This window comes from Ambystoma mexicanum, chromosome 13, assembly GCF_040938575.1.
Source record: "Ambystoma mexicanum isolate Mex_15411 chromosome 13, UKY_AmexF1_1, whole genome shotgun sequence".
NCBI lineage: Eukaryota > Metazoa > Chordata > Amphibia > Caudata > Ambystomatidae > Ambystoma > Ambystoma mexicanum.
The window spans coordinates 716,105,309-716,120,491 of record NC_090938.1 but is presented as its reverse complement, the minus strand read 5'-3'; positions in this window follow the sequence as shown (position 1 = coordinate 716,120,491).

Below are 15,183 nucleotides of genomic sequence, written 5' to 3'. Positions count from 1 at the left end.
CGAGCCCTTTTGGAATTCGCATTTGGCTTTGTTGAGTCAACTCGGCTGCTTCCAGTGCCTCACACACTCGGTGAAGGGCTGCATCATGCTCTTCTTTGGTTTTGCCAAATACAAGGACGTCATCCGAATAGTTGAGGCAATTGGGGATGTGCCGTATGACTTTGTGGATTTCATCTTGGAAGATTTCTGCAGCCGACGATATGCCGAAACTGAGCCGCTTGTATTGGAAGAGACCCAGATGTGTTACAAAGGTCGTAATGTAGCGTGATTCAGGAGCGATTTCAAGTTGATGATATCCCTTTGTGAGATCTAGCTTAGAAAAATACTTTTCGCCGTGTAACAGGTGGATCATATCGGTTATCCTGGGTGCTTGCTGTCTTTCACGCTCAATTGCTTTGTTTGACCTCCTCATATTCACACATAGCCTGATGGATCAGTCGGTGACTTTTTAGGGACAGGGACTATGGATGATACCCAGGGGGTGGGTCCCATCGTGGGTTCGATGACGTCACGTGTTGCTTCAGCAGCTTGTCAATTTCCTCCACTTGGCGTTGTATATTAACGGGTATGCCCTGTAGTGTTGGGAAACTGGCTTGACGTTTGGGTTAATGTGCAGTTGAATCTTTTTTTTTTTCCATTCCCCTGAATAATTTGGGGAACGCCGTCTCAATATCTTCCGACCACGCGAAGTATTTGTGGGCCATCAGTTGGTACAAAATATGTACAAGGCCCATTTCCACAGCTGTTTTAAAGCTGAGAATGCATCCAATGTTTACTTCGGTCTTGAGCATGTGCAATGGAATTTCTGCTGTGAGAGATTTGTGGGTGCACCTGGTGGTGATGACTGCTGCATTGCAGTGGCGAGGTCGACCTGTACGGGTATATGTCAATTGTGGATCGCTTGAGCTTCGGGTGTCGGTGGAGTGACTTATATGCTTCTTCACTTATGCTGTTGAGTGTTGTCCCTGTGTCTGAGGAATTCCAGGGGGGTGTCATTGACGTGGAGCATGAGGACTGGGCTGTGTTGTTTCGCTGTGTTGTTCAGCGCCCAGACATATCCCTTTTTGCACTTGTCGTCACCAGACAAAGGGTGATCTCATCTCAATTTATCAGACGTATCGTCTGCGGCCCCCGTGTCTGGAACCTTCGGACAGCCTGTGGTCTTCTTGAGTGCGGGATTTGCTGTATCTGCGCTCGTCCCGCCTAAATCTTCTGAAATCGCTATCTAGCCCGGCCTCATGCAGGCCTACCAGTTTTGACTTCCATCGCTCTCTGAGTGATCTTCTGCTGGTTGGCTGCAGGGGTGCATTTTAGCAGACAGCGCGGAAGTGGTCGTTGCCACTGCAGGTGGTGCATTTTTGTCCCAGCGCCAGGCTTTCTCCCGTGTGAGGGTATTCATATCCACATCTGAAGCAGGTGGCATCCGAGCGTCTCGCCAGAAAGTTCGGGGCAGTGTGTAGTTTAACAGTGTCGGGTGCGGCAGGTTTGGGCTGTATTGTGACTTTGCCTAGGTTGTCCAGCTGGGATTCTACTGCTGCTGTCATGCGTGCCAATGCCAGGCTCTCCTCAAGAGATCTCTGCTTCTGTAGTAGCTTCTTCCAGAACGCTTGGTGGTCGCAACCAGCGATAACCTGGGATCTCAGAGCCTCCTCGTTGGAGTATCGATGGAATTCGCAGTGTTTCAGCTTTATTTGTAGTCTCACAACGAAGTTGTCCAGGGATTCTCCTTTATCTTGGCGTGTCGTGTGATAGATGTGCCTTTCATTTTTAATTTTTTTAAAATACTTTATTTTTACCAATCAACAACACGGAAAGAAGAAACAAAAACAAACATATATATATGGAGTCCGATTGGCGGACCCCCCCCCCCACCCGCCCGGCATAAATGAACACATTTGCATCACATGGTAGATTGATTGTATCATCTGCCCCTTCTGCATTATTAGTTTGCCATTGCCATCAAGTATTGGATATACGGGTCCCAGACCTCCACGGACGAGCATGTAATGGTAATGTCCGATAAAGGCAGTCTCCATATCATGACAATCAAAAAATAGTTATAGGCGCTCCTCTGCGAGAACAAACACGGCTAAATGACCTGTTCTTTGGGAAGGTGCCCACTCGAGAGTCCGCAGCCACACTTTACCTCACTGTACCTTTCACAGAAGGGAAATATCAGTCTTTGTCCTGCCCACATGGGCAGTCCAGCACCGAAATGCTATGGGAATTCTCTTCTGAACAAGAGTATCGACAGCAACCCTAGACACGTGTTTCAGCCTTGTTGAGCCTCATCAGTGAGGTGAAGCTGTGCCTCTCTCAGCACAGTGAGCAAGGGGCCCCACGTCTGGATGACCATAGGAAATTCAGGGTGACTAAAACTAAGTCCCTTAAACAATAAAAAAATACTCATAGGCGCCCCTATTTCCCCCCTTTTTTAGGAAGATGCATTTCCATCATGTCCCGGGATTTGCTTTATAGTGGCTAATTTAAGCAGTAGTTTGTCCATAATATATTCTTCCTTGATATTCTGTCAACCTACGTATGAATATTTCTATCGCGTGATTTCATGGAATCACATGATCGTATCATGCTGGGTGCCCGCCTTTGCGAGTACCTGTTTTTTCTCATCGGGTGTATATGGAACCAAGATATTTACAAATAGTGTAATATATTTTTGCACATCATCTCATATTTTTTTACTAGATGACTCGAGTGTCCTTTGGTGGCGTCTGATTACCAGATTTGATTTACACACAGTGTTTGATCACGTGACCGGGACACATCACGGTCCTAAACACGGATGTAATATGAGGAAGTAGTTACTACCGTGCGGCACACGGATTTGCGACCGCACGCCACACGGGCTTGCGACTGAGCTCACTCCATGCAATAGTTTACCGGATGCAAGAAAGACCATAGGGCCTCATCACGACTTGGGCGGTAACGCTGGCGTTATTACCCCCGGCAGTATTAGCCCTACAGCCGAACTCCCCGGCGCTAATAACGCCGGATCACGAGTTTGGCGGTAAAGTAAGTCCCCATTCCCCATTGAGCCCATTCGGGAATGCCCCATTCCCCATTGGGCTCAATGGGGAAAATCCGCGCTCTTACCGCCGGCGGATTTCCCGCCGGCGGTAATAGCGCAAATTTTCGGCAGATTTCCGCCCAGCTCAGAGCTGGGGCGCAATCCGCCGAAGTCCTGATTTGGCAGACCCTTAAATCCGACGGTAATAGCGCTACCGCCGGATTTAAGGGTTACCGCCAAAGTCATGATGAGGCCCTATGTAAGGAAATGCAAGCGATCTAGCACTGCACTTTTGCCCATTATTTCATAACCGGTGCATGCATATATAGAGGTCATACATTTTGCATTGCAGATTTCCCATTGTGGATAATACTCGTTTTCTTCTCTTACCTCTAAAATAATTTTGGAGGTGCCATTGGTCAAGTAATACAGTTTTCATCCAGCAATTTGAGGCCTGATTTGTCGCAAGTCCTGCTTATTCACGGTATTTGTTTGGGACAGCTTTGTCCCAACTATTCTTACTCATTCCTTTCTTACATCTGTCAGGTTTCGGATCTTATGAACTTCTGTTTTCTACATATTCGCATTTCATTATGCATTTCCATCACTCTACCTCTTTGGCAGGAATGTGTTTGGTCACTTTTGGGTCTGGTTTTTAGCTACTTATCACTCTGTGTTTAACACATGGGTGCGACATTTCTTTTGGGAATATCATAATTTGTATCTCTACCAGTGTGCCCATCTATGGGTAGCTGTGACCACTAAATTAAGAGAACTACTATGATGTACTCTATTTGTGTTACACGCAGTAGAATATTTTGAATATTCAAGGTTCTAATTTGAAATTCATGCTTTTTTGTTTCCAAACAACATTTTTCCTGTCTCATGACATTGAATCACATTCATCTGAATTGGTAACTAATGTATTATGAATTTATCATTGTGAAATATGTGTGTTTTTCTGTCTGATTTCTCACCCTTGATTCTCTGTTTTTGTTTATCCCCTGCTTTTATATGTATTGGACTGTATTTTGTTTCTTCTATTCCTGTTTACATGTATATTAAAATTTGGGTCATTCATTTTCATATTGATTTTGTTGGTTGCCTTATGGTATTAATCTCTTTCATGGATAATTGCTTATCAGTTTTGCCTTGAGAAAGACCCGGGAAGGGTCGAAACACGTGTCGGCAGATCTGACAGAACTCATTAAAACCTTTCCTTACAATTTAGCTTGTTTGCTACGAATTATATGGTTTCTGTATGTCATGGTTTAACCCCAGCACCTATTTAATCTATCAAGCTAGCAGTGCCTCTCTTGTGTGGGCTTATTGTCCCTTTTCTGGTTTCATTGCAGTAGGGTGGAGGTACCTACTTGTTCCACAAGGGTGCAGCAGCTAGCATCAGTACTGATTTCTGGTGCTACCAAGTTGATTCTCTTTACCCAAGCTCTCTTTTTACCTGGTATTCCTCAAACTTACTTTTTGTGCAGGAAAATAATAAAGCTGCTGTATTTACAAGATTTTCATGCGTAAAAAGGCCTAGTACACACCTTATCTGGAGGCCTGGCTCCACCTCACTGATGAGACTCAACCCAACAAGGCTGAAACACGTGTTCGGGGTTGCTGTTGGTACTCTTGTTCAGAAGGGAATTGCCATAGCATTTCGGTGCTGGACTGCCCATGTGGGCGGGACAAAGACTGATATACAAATGGATATTTCCCATCCGCGAAAGGTACAGTGAGCTAAAGTGTGGCTGCAGACTTGCGAGTGGGTACCTTCCCAAAGAACAGGCCATTTTTGCAATGTTCGTTCTTGCAGAGGGGTGCCTATGACTAATTTGTGATTGTTTCAAGGGCCTTAGGTCTAGTCACCCTACGTTTTCCAGGGTCATCCAGATGTGGACCCCTTGCTCACTTTGCTCAGAGAGGCACAGCTCCACCTCACTGATGAGGCCCAAAAAGGCTGAAACATGTGTTTGGGGTTGCTGTTGGTTTGTTCAGAAGGAAACTGCCATAGCATTTCGGTGCTAGACTGATGTGCAAATGGATATTTCCCATCTGTTAAAGGTACAGTGAGCTAAAGTGTGGCTGCAGACTCTCGAGTGGGTACCTTCCCAAAGAACAAGCAATTTTTGCTGTGTTCGTTCTCGCAGGGGGGCACCTATGACTAGTTTTTGATTGTTACATATCATGACAGTATGCAGCATCCTTTAACCACCCATGTACAGTTGGGTGGTGGCCCCTCTCCCAGGCCATGGCCACCCTCCTACGAGCCACCACAATGAACAGGCCCACCAAGTGCCTCATCCCCCGGTCTCAGAGCCCTGGTACATCCCAATAGAGCCAAGACAAGGTCTGGCTCCAGTGGTTCTGTCATGCATGCTGGACATATTACCTCTGGACCTGGAAAGCCATCTTCATGCAGAACGGGTTATGCTCATAGAACTGCTAGACCGTTCTATTCTAAATGGAGGTTGTTTGATGTACTGCCGGGAAAACGACGTTTTCATTATTCACGTCGTTGAATTCACGTGATTCAGGGTAGTCACGTGTGTTACTGCAGTACGTTCATAAGCAGCGTGGAGACGTTGCTCGCTGCTTCTGATTGAACCAATATGGCGTTTTGTAGCTGAACCCTTGATCTGCGTCCTCGCATCTCGTCAGTTACTTCCTTGGCTTTCTTCGGCGTGTTTCTTCCACACGCAATCTCCTGGAGCTGCTTTCTAGAAGTTACAGCAGTTTTTGTTCACGTGAAATTTCTACACGCTATCTTTGGCAGTCGTCCATTAGAAGACCATCAGACGGCTTTCCTTCACACGTGAGTTTTGGCAGCACTGTCTGCGTGTACTTCACTTGCGTGTGTCCTCACACGCGGGTTCCTGATATCTTCGCATGCTGCTTTCCTGACTGCGTGTAAGTTTGTCGTGTGTAATTTCCCACGCGGACGCTGGAACTCTCCAAGCGCGGCTGTCCTGGCTGCGTGTACTTTGTTCGCGGGTAAAACCCAATGCGGACGCTGGAAATCCCCAAGCCCGGCTGTCCTGGCTGCGTGTACTTAGTTCGCAGGTAAAATCCCACGCAGATGCTGGAACTCTCCAAGCGCGGCTGTCCTGGCTGCGTGTACTTTGTTCGCGGGTAAAACCCCACACGGACGCTGGAACACTCCAAGCGCGGCTGTCCTGGCTGCGTGTACTTTGTTCGCAGGTAAAACCCCACGCGGGCGCTGGAACTCTTCAGGTACGGCTGTCTGGCTGCGTGCACTTCTGTTTGCGTGTAAAATCACACGCGGTCTACTCTACTCTTTACAGGCTGCGGTCCTGGTTGCGTGTACTTTTGTTGCGTGTAAATCTGCACGCAGTGTTTTGAACTCTTTGAAACGTGTAACTCCACACGCATCCCTGGCACCTGTGATGAGATAACAGGTGGACTAATTTCATTTCTTTTCTACGTGGGAAAGGAAGTATTATCAACAAACTGTTTATTTGAAGGTGATTGTGCATAGTACTTTGGACGCTATCCTGTGGTGCACCAACCCGATATCTAAGGTGAGCCTCGTGCCGTTCGGGATAAGTCTCCCTTACTAACCTCCCCTCCTTTGTCGTTGTTTCAATTCCTGGATTTCTTCTGAGACTTGTTGGTGGAGATTCCAGTTCTATCCTACAGGTTAGTGTTGTAATTAGTGCTATTGCTGTATTCAGTGAGAGTTTAGTTGGGACAACTTCTTGTGATGCTTTATTTATCCTAGGCTAACTTCCTATAATGCTCCCACGCCCTTTCCAGTGATCCCTCTCTCTGCCTGTTTTACTAGTCAGAGAGTTGTATCATTTGGAAGGTCTAATTTGACTTCACTACTATCAAGCCGTGTGAATTCAAGGATCCAGAAGAGCCCTACCAATTTTATCCTTTTTTGGTTACCGTATCCTTTTCATAAGATACCTTGGTGATTTATGACAGAATCAGAAGCCGTGGAGGGTACGGATCCTTTAATGGTCTTGACTCAGTTAATCACGGATTTGAGAAACGAAATGATTACGGCACAGGACACATTGCGTCATCGCATGGATGTTAAGCAAGATGCCATTCATGCCGCTCCTCAGGGAGCACAGGCTCCAGCGGCCAGTGCATCTGGATCCGGGACACCGGCACCACAACAGGAAACCCTTAAAGTGGTTATGCCAACACAGTTTCCTTTGGCTCCCCCGGAAAGGTTCACAAGTGATCCTAAAACCTATAGAACCTTTGTCAATCAGTGCCGACTTCATTTCCTGTGCCGGCCTAACTCGTTTCCCGATTTAACTACAAAGGCAGCATTCGTGCTTTCTCATTTGGGGGGCACAGCTGCTGCTTGGGCTAATATTTTATTGGAGTCAAACAGTCCCTTGCTGTACGATTGCGACGATCTTCTGGTTGCCATGAGTAAGGTCTTTGACATGCGCTATGCCACTCAAGCCACAGATCTGGAGTTGCTAAGTTTACAACAAGGTAGTCAAACCCTGTTGGCTTACTTAGCCAGATTCAATCAATTAGCAGCCGAGACCCAATGGCCTGAAGACAAGAAAACGGCTGTTTTTTTACAGGGGTCTTTCAGAAGAACTAAAAGACGCTTTGTCTACGGTTCCTGTGGTCCCTACAGGGTTCACAGAATTGCTTGATCTGATTCTACAAATCGATGCTTGACGAAACGCTCGCAAAGGAGAGAGAAAACCTTTCTTGCAAGCACCTGTTCGTCCGGAGGTACCGGCAGCCTCCTCTAATGACCCTGAACCAATGCAGATTGGTGCCGTGAGAGGCCGGTAATCTAATGCAGAGAGAGAGAGAACCGAAGAAAAAACAATCGATGCATGTATTGCGGTTCATCTGAGCATTTACTGGCGGCATGTCCCAAGAAACCAGATAAGCGTTCGGAAAACGCCAAAACTCGACATTAGCAGGAGTCCCTGTGTCGAGTGTTACATCGGACTCCCATACCATTCCGGCATACGCACCTATAGTGGTGGAGGTGACGTTACGTTTTGCTGACCAAGAATTAGTTTCCAGGGCTATGGTTGATTCCGGAGCCACAAATAATTACATTGACATCACATATGCTAAGAAATGTTCTATACCTCTTATAACCAAGAACAAACCTGAAACTGTGAACACTGTGGATGGGTCAGTTTTGACTTCGGGTATGGTAAGCCAGGAGACTGTACCTATTGAAATGACTTTATCAAATGGTCATTCAGAGGAAATGATTTTTGATGTCATTGCGGCTCCTCAATACAAACTATTGCTTGGTCTTGCATGGTTGACTCTTCATAATCCAACCATTGACTGGGTTACGGGATTGATCCAATATCCTTCTGTTTATTGCAACGAACATTGCTTTTCCAGTCAGGGGGTGTCAACCAAATCACATATTTTGGCCTCTATGGAGAGAGGTTCCTCTATCAGTGTTGTACATCAAAGCGGTACATATATACCATGCGCGTATACAGAATATGCAGATGTTTTGACAAAGGCCAGGCAGAACAGCTGCCTCCACATAGACAGTGTGACTGTCCGATTGAATTAATTCCTGGGGCCAAAATCCTTACTGGTCGTGTCTACTCTTTAACTCCCAAAGAAGATGTTGTCCTGAAAGAATACATCGATAAAGCTCTTGATATGGGGTTCATACGGCCATCCCAATCGCCTGCTGCCTCACCATTATTCTTTGTTCTAAAAAAAGAGGGAGATCTAAGGCCTTGCATAGATTACAGGGCTCTTAATGACATCACCATAAAGAACCAGCATCCATTACCGTTGATAAATGTTTTGTTGGATCAGCTAGGTACTTCCATGTACTTTTCTAAATTAGACTTACGAGGAGCATACAATCTGGTTCGCATTCGTGATGGCGATGAGTGGAAGACCGCTTTTAAGACGCGGTACGGTCTTTATGAATATCTTGTGATGCCTTTTGGCCTTTGTAATGCTCCCGCCACGTTTTAGTTCTTCATGAACGATATCTTCAGAGACATGATGGACCAATTCGTGGTGATCTATTTGGATGGCATATTGATATATTCATCGTCTTTCCCAGAACATGTTAAACATGTGTCCACTGTCCTACAAAGGCTCAGAGAGAACAAACTCTTTGTTAAAGCCGAGAAATGTGTCTTTCATACACAAGAAGTGGAATTCCTGGGTTATGACATTACCAATCATGGTGTCCGAATGAGCCGTTCCAAAGTGAAGGCCATATTGAATTGGCTCATTCCACACAATGTCAAGTCTCTACAGTCATTCCTAGGTTTTGCAAATTTTTATCGCAGATGTATTCATTCCTTCTCCAAAACAGTGGCCACATTGACAGCTTTAACCAGTTCAAAAGTACCATTCTGTTGGAACCAGAATGCCCAAGCATCTTTTGAGATGTTAAAGGAAGCATTTACCACTGCACCTGTACTACAACATCCGGATCCTGATTGTCAGTTTATCGTAGAGGCGGATGCTTCCAGTGTCGCTACAGGAGCTGTACTTTCGCAAGTTTGTCCAGAAACCAAAGAGGAGCATCCAGTCGCTTTCTTTTCTCGTAAGCTAACCCCATACGAACAGAACTATACCGTTACTGAGCGGATGCTTTCCGAGAATGGCGACATCATCTTCTGGGGGCCAAACATCAGGTGTTGGTGTACTCTGATCATCGGAATCTTCAGGCATTCAAAACTATGAAATGTCTTACGGCTCGACAGGCCAGATGGCATGTGTTTTTTGCTCAATACGATTTCCAAATCACATATCGCCCTGCCAGACAACATGTCAAATCGGATGCTTTATCCCGCATCGGTGAGGAGGTGAAGGAAGAACCTCTGCTTCAAAATACGTTGTTGGCAGACCATGTGATATGTAGTTGTTCTGCACAGCCTTCCCTAAAACATGAATTACAGGAATGGGTTGAACAAAATCCACGATTGGTTCAGGAATTTAATCTAGATATACACAACGGTTTGCCTTTCACACAAGGGGTGCTTTATCTACCTACAGATACCAACCGGAACAAGGCTCTCAGTTGGGGACACGACTCCATTGTCGCAGCCCATCCTGGACAAAAGAAAACCCTAGAGCTGCTCAAGAGATGGTGTTGGTGGCCTTCCATTACACGAGATGTAATAGATTATGTTTCTACATGTTCTGTATGCATCCAATGCAAGAACACTCCTGGCAAACCAGTGGGTTTACTAACATCTTTACCTGTTCCTCACAAACCATGGTATATGATATCGATGGATTTTGTGGTAGAACTCCCAAAAAATAATGGTTATAATACCATATGGGTTGTGGTGGACTACTTTACGAAATTGGCTCTTTTTGTTCCCTGTATTGGGTTAGCAACAGCTGCTGTCCTGGCGGACTTATTCATCCGACATGTATTCCGGTTTTTTGGTCTGCCTTCAGTGATAATTACCGACAGGGGTTCACTATTTGCGTCCCGTTTTTGGAGAGCACTAACCTCTGCGTTGCTTATTGATGACAGGATGTTTAGTGCTTATCACCCCCACGGACAGACTGAGAGGGTCAATAACACTATGGAACAATACCTGCAGTGTTTGTGTCTTCAGTTCTAATCAGACTGGGTCACTATCCTGCCAGCAGCAGAATTTGCCTAAAATAATTCCTATCATAGTGCCATTGGTACTTCTCCTTTCTATGCTCTGTATGGGCAACACCCCAGATCCATTCCTTTGGATTCCAGTTTGTCTATGGATACTCCTGCAGCAGTTCATAATATCAGAGATCTAAAGAATTTACAGACAAAGGTGAAGCAGCAATTGGAGCAGGCTAAAAAACGAGATAAGATCTATGCTGATGCTCGTAGAGTACCTGCACCAGTCTACAAAACAGGAATGAAAGTATGGCGCTCTACTAAGAACTTGAGGATACCTGGTAAAAAGAAACTGTTGCCTAAGTACATTGGGCCGTATGAGGTGATTAACGTGATTAACCCGGCTGCTGTCTGTCTGGCATTGCCACAACGATGGCAAGTGCATCCAGTATTTTATGTGTCACTCATCAAGCCATGCTCTGATGCTACTAGATTGCCTATACGGCCTGTTGCTGTTTCTGTGAAAGGTTCAGATGAATTTGAGGTACAAGAAATACTGGATATGAGACTGCGTTCTGGCAGGACTTATTATCTCGTGGACTGGAAAGGATATGGTCCAGAAGATAGGTCCTGGGTACCTCTTTCCAATATCCATGCTCCCGTTTTATTAAGAAAATTCCACTTGAAAAGGGGAGAGGCTGCCCCTTTGGGGGGTGGCACTGTCATGCATGCTGGACATATTACCTCTGGACCTGGAAAGCCATCTTCATGCAGAACGGGTTATGCTCATAGAACTGCTAGACATTCTATTTTAAATGGAGGCTGTTTGATGGACTGCCGGGAAAACGACGTTTGCATTATTCACGTCATTGAATGCACGTGATTCAGGGTAGTCACGTGTGTTACTGCAGTACGTTCATAAGCAGCGTGGAGACGTTGCTCGCTGCTTCTGATTGAACCAATATGGCGTTTTGTAGCTGAACCATTGATCTGCGTCCTCGCATCTCGTCAGTTACTTCCTTGGCTTTCTTCCGCGTGTTTCTTCCACACGCGAACTCCTGGAGCTGCTTTCTAGAAGTTACAGCAGTTTTTGTTCACATGAAATTTCTACACGCTATCTTCGGCAGTCGTCCATTAGAAGACCATCAGACGGCTTTCCTTCACACGCGAATTTTGGCAGCACTATCTGTGTGCACTTCAGTTGCATGTATCCTCACACGCGGGTTCCTGATATCTTCGCATGCTGCTTTCCTGACTGCGTGTATGTTTGTCACGTGTAATTTCCCACGCCGACGCTGGAAATCTCCAAGCGCGGCTGTCCTGGCTGTGTGTAATTTTGTTTGCGGGTAAAACCCCACGCGGACGCTGGAACTCTCCAAGCGCGGCTGTCCTGGCTGCGTGTACTTGTTCGCGGGTAAAACCCAACGCGGACTCTGGAACTCTTCAGGTACGGCTGTCTGGCTGCGTGCACTTCTGTTTGCGTGTAAAATCACACGCGGTCTACTCTACTCTTTACACACTGCGGTCCTGGTTGCGTGTAAATCTGCACGCAGTGTTTTTACCTCTTTGAAACGTGTAACTCCACACGCATCCCTGGCACCTGTGATGAGATAACAGGTGGACTAATTTCATTTCTGTTCTACGTGGGAAAGGAGTATTATGAACAAACTGTTTATTTGAAGGTGATTGTGCACAGTACTTTGGACGCTATCCTGTGGTGCACCAACCCGGTATCTAGCGTGAGCCTCGTGCCGTTTGGGATAAGTCTCCCTTACTAACCTCCACTCCATTGTCATTGTTTCAATTCCTGGATTTCTTCTGAGACTTGTTGGTGGAGATTCCAGTTCTAGCCTACAGGTTAGTGTTGTAATTAGTGCTATTTCTGTATTCAGTGGGAGTTTAGTTGGGACAACTTCTCATGATGCTTTATTTATCCTAGGCTGACTTCCTATAGTGCTCCCACGCCCTTTCCAGTGATCCCTCTCTCTGCCTGTTTTACTAGTCAGAGAGTTGTATCATTTGGAAGGTCTAATTTGACTTCACTACTATCAAGCAGTGTGAATTCAAGGATCCGGAAGAGCCCTACCAATTTTATCCTTTTTTGGTTACCGTATCCTTTTCATAAGATACCTTGGTGATTTATGACAGGTTCCCCTATAATCAAGGACATTTTGGTCAGTATCTCCACCCAGAATTCGGAGACCCGTGGGCACTCCCAGGCCAAATGAAGAAATCCTGCCGGGGCAAAGTCACACCTGGCTCAGGTCGCTGGAGTGGTAGGGAAATGTCTATGGAGCCTGGCCGGAGTGCGATAGATCTGGTGTAGGAAGTTAAAATGTATTAGCTTGAATTTGGAGTTTAATGATACTTTCTGAGTTTGTCTCAGCACATATTCCCAGTCTTCATCTACTATAGTTTTCCCCAGGGCTGCCTCCCACCGTCTCCTCGGGACCTCATCCTCACACAGTGTATCCAACATAATACTGCTATAGATCTGCAAGACCAGACCTCCCTCTCCCTGGGATTGGATCACCCCTTCTAGTAGTGGCCACTTGGGGGTTTGGGGGGGTTTGCATGGGAAGCCAGGTGATTAGCCCCTTAAGTGCGTGTCTTAAGAAGCGAAAATAAAGAAAGACATCCAGTGCAGAGTCACCGCCACGCTCCCTTGCCTGTTGAATCGAAAGAAATACACCACTAACAAATAGATCCCTAAGGGTTTCAATACTAAGTTTGTTTGCTCACTGTAAATAGATGCGTTCACTTGTTATGGCTAGTCCGGGTACGTATCGTGCCTTGGGAGGAGGGGCAAGTACAAAAGGGAGACACCCATTTTTTCCCACATTTTTTTCCAAACCACACAGGTATTCTTGGCAAAATTCAGGGTATTGTCTGCACCGAGGATGCCCCAAGAATCATCGCCCTCAGCAGGTCCGGTGCGACGTGTGCCCTCTGTACCTGCAAAATCATTTTAACAATGGCGATACGACTGAGGAGCGCAAGCAGAAGTGATCGCCATCTTGCCACTGGCTCCCGGAGTTTCCTGATTGCCCTCCCGTAGTTATCTCGGAACAGGTCGTCTCGATCGCATGACACTAATATCCCAAAATAGCAGACTCTGGAAATCTCCCATCCCAGGCCATATTTATCGTCGACCCTCCTTGTCTCCCCTATAATGGGGAATACCACTGACTTGCTACTAGTGATTTTCAAACCTGAAAATTCCCCAAACCTCAGCACCTCCTGCATTATGGGCTCAGATTGACTATCGGTTGTTGACAAAGAGGGCCACATCGTCGGCGTATAGAGATATAATCAGCCTGTGCGGGCTGAGATTCAGTTCCCTCTGAATATGTTGCTCCCGCAGAATCGCCACCAGTAGTTCCATCGCAAGGGCAAACAGGAGTGGGGAGAGCGGGCAACCTTGCTGCGTTCCCCTGCCCATTTCGTAGCTATTGGATCTCGATCGCCTCATGACAATCTGAGCCCAGGGGTCAACATACAAGAGAGAGACCAGTCTGATGAAATGGGAGTCGAGCCCCAATCTTTGGAGCACTGCAAACAAGAAGTGCCACTCAACAGAGTCAAAGGCCTTTTCGGCATCTAAAAAACCGCGACCACCTGGGATGTATGTTCCAGTGCCTCCATAACCCCAAAGAGGCGACGGAGGCCATTTGTAGTATTTCTTCCAGGAATGAAACCAGCCTGGTCCGCTAACATCAGGCCGGGCATCAATGGGAGTAAACGATTTGCTAGGACTTTAGCAAAGATTTTGTGGTGGACATTGAATAAGGAGATCGGTCGATATGTCGCACAGTCCTCAGGCGGTTTCCTTTGTTTATGCAGAAGTTTTATATTTGCCTCACACAGCATATGGGGAAGAGTCCCTATTTGTAGCGATTCCTCATATACTCGCAGAAGTACTGAAGCAAGAGTGTGAGCATATGCCTTGTAGAACTCTCCAGGTAATCCATCGGGCCCTGGCGATTTTGAACCCGGGAGTTCCTTGATTACCGCTAGGATTTCTTCTAATGATACCTCCCGATTAAGAGGTTTGCTGAGTTGTGACTCATATAGATTCTCCTAGAACGCGTGAAATTCTGCAGCAAACTCTCCTGTGTGTACACTGGCCCACCCCAGGGGTTCCTGATGCACTCCACCTGTGGAGGTTGCCTATCTGCCGCCAATAATTGTGCAAGTAGGGCTCCTGGTTTCTGTCCCTCCCTGTATTGACGTACTTGGTGACCTCGGACCAAAAAACGAATTTCCCGGTCGGCATTAGCCCTAAACTGGTCGAGCTCCTTGCGGAGCTCTGTTAGGGTGCATGGTTCTGCCGCAGTAGCATATTCTATCTCCAGTTCTTTAATTCGGGATTCCCCCTCTGTGAGATCCCTTCTAATACCCCGGAGAATCCCATTTTCTTTGGTCATACACACCCCACTTAAGAGACTCCCAGAGCACTCCCACCGAAGAGACGTAGCCCTCATTGATCGGTAGGAAGGACTGAATTTCTTCTCTTAGTTCCTGGTCGAACACCTGGTCTGGCAGTGCATCAGGTTTGAATTGCCATGAGTGGCCCCCTTTCTCCACCCTA